The following is a 2,637-nucleotide window of genomic DNA, read 5'->3' as shown; positions in this document are numbered from 1 at the left end:
ACTCGACCTCCAAATCTTATATTTTCATTTTTGGAAGTTTTTGCAAAAATCTTGATTTTTCTTCCATAAATTCACGGATTCATAATGTAAATGAGTATGGAATCATGAAATATAATCAATATAGGATAAGGAACACTTACCCCAATATTTTCCTGTGAAAATCGCCCAAAAATCGCCCAAGAACCGTGCTCCAAAAATCCAAAACGAAATGAATGAAATGACCATTTTTGGTCCTTAAGTTTCTGCCAATCCGTCACTAAAAGTCCATGTTCCGTCACTAAAAGGCCATTTTTCGTCACTAAAAGTCCACCAGAAACTGCTCTACCAGCCTTCTTTCAATTGATCATAACTTTATGTACAAATGTCCAAATGATAAATGGTTTAACGTTCTGGAAACTAGAATCAACCGACTACAACTTTCATGTTTTGCAACTTTTCTGATTCCTTATGAATTGCGAGATATAAGCTTTCAAATTCGGCTCCATGCATCAGAATTTCTGGCGAAACTGCTCTACCAGCCTTCATTCAATCCATCATAACTTTCTGTACAAATGTCCAAATAATTAATGGTTTAACTTTATGGAACAAACGAATACAACTTTCATGTTATGACAATTTTCCAATTCCTTATGAATTACGAGATATAAGCTTCCAAAGTTGGTTCTATACACCAGAAATTTCTGGCGAAATTTCTGCAAATTTCCAGCAACCTTCTTTGTCCGAAATCCATTCCGTTTACCTTCCGAATTCCACCCGAGACCTTCGGGACCTTAACCAATTTTTCCAACATGTCCCAAAATACAATATGAACTTAGTCGAGGCTTCAAACTACATCAAACAACATCAAAACGACTAATCGCACCTCAAATTAAAATTTATGAACTTTGAACTTTCAAATTCTATATCTTGTGCCGAAACACATCAAATCAATTCGGAATGACTTCAAATTTTTTACACAAGTCATAAATGACATAACAGACCTATTCCAATTTCCAGAATCAGATTCCGACCTCGATATCAAAAAGTCAACCCCCCGGTCAAACTTCCCAAAAATTTAACTTTTGGCATTTCAAGCCTAATTTTACTACGGACTTCCAAATAAAATTCCGATCACACTCCTAAGTCCAAAATCACCATACAGAGCTGTTGGAATCATCAAAATTCTATTCCGGAGTAGTTTGCACATAATTTGACATCCGCTCACTATTTGAATTTAAACTTTTAGTTTTTTATCAAAATTCCATATCTCGGGCTAGGGACCTCGGAATTTGATTCCGGGCATACGCCTAAGTCCCAAATCACGATACGGACCTACCAAAACTATCAAAACACTGATCCGAGTTCGTTTGCTCAAAATGTTGACCAAAGTCAACTCAGTTGTGTTTTAAACATCTAATTCACATTTTAATCCATTTTTCACCTGAAAACTTTTCGGAAAAATTTTACGGACTACACACGCAAGTCGAGTAATGGTAAATAGTGCTTAGATCACATAATTAATCATTAAATTTAAAGATGACATTTTGGGTCATCACAGCCCCGTACATCGATTTAAGGTCCCGAACAACTTCATAATACGTATTATGACTTGTGTGTGTGGTTGAGTTTGGTTTTCGGACGATTTGGGATCAAATTGGGAGAACAATTCTTAATTAAGAAGCTTAAAAGAAAAGAGTTGACCAGAGAGTCGACTTTTGAGCAAACGACTCCAAAATGGAATTTTTATGATTCCAATAGCTCCGTATGGTGATTTTGGACTTAGGAGTGTGTCCAGATATTTATCTGAAAGTCCGTAGTTGATTTTGGCTTGCAATGGAAAAAGTTGGAAATAGAAAGTTTGGAAGTTTGACCGGGAGTCGACTTTATTGATATCGGGGTCAGAATCCAGTTATGAAAATTTTGATAGGCCCGTTATGTCATTTATGACTTGAGTTCAAAATTTGAGGTCAATTGGACTTGATTTGCTATGTTTCAGCATCGAACCTAGAATGTTTCGACATCGATGCTTCAAGAGTACGTGGTATTACATTAAGAAAATGAGCTCCAAATTCAGTTTTTATTGAGGCATTAGATCCATATTGAAATTTTGGAGCCATAGCAAAAAGAATCGTCGAATTCGGATATCATATGAGAGAGTTATTCCTATTTCCGTGTCAGGAATGATTTTTCGTCGTCGTTAGCGCCCAGGGTAGCGTGGGGCGCTAGTCCTGGTGCTGGGATGTTTAAAGGTACTGGAAATAGCGCCACAAACAGCGCCCCATGCCACTCGTGGCGCCCGAAACAGCTGAGGCCCTATAAATAGGGGTTTTCTGCCATTTTTGACAAAAATAGAGTTGGGGAGCTCGGTTTGGGCGATTTTTACGGGTAAACATTGGGGTAAGTGTTCCTTATCCTATATTGATTATATTTTATGGTTCCATACTCATTTACATCATGAATCCGTGAATTTATGGAAGAAAATTCAGATTTTTGTAAAATCTTCCAAAAATGTAAAATGAAGATTTGAAGGTCAATCCGATGTCAGAATTCGATAATTTTTGTATGGTTGGACTCGTGGTTGAATGGGCGTTCATATTTTGTAACTTTTGTTGGGTTTCGAGACATGGGCCCGACCGTTGATTTTTGAGTTAATTTCGG

This window comes from Nicotiana tomentosiformis, chromosome 12 (assembly GCF_000390325.3).
Source record: "Nicotiana tomentosiformis chromosome 12, ASM39032v3, whole genome shotgun sequence".
NCBI classification, from domain to species: domain Eukaryota; kingdom Viridiplantae; phylum Streptophyta; class Magnoliopsida; order Solanales; family Solanaceae; genus Nicotiana; species Nicotiana tomentosiformis.
Note: the sequence above shows the minus strand (reverse complement) of the source record.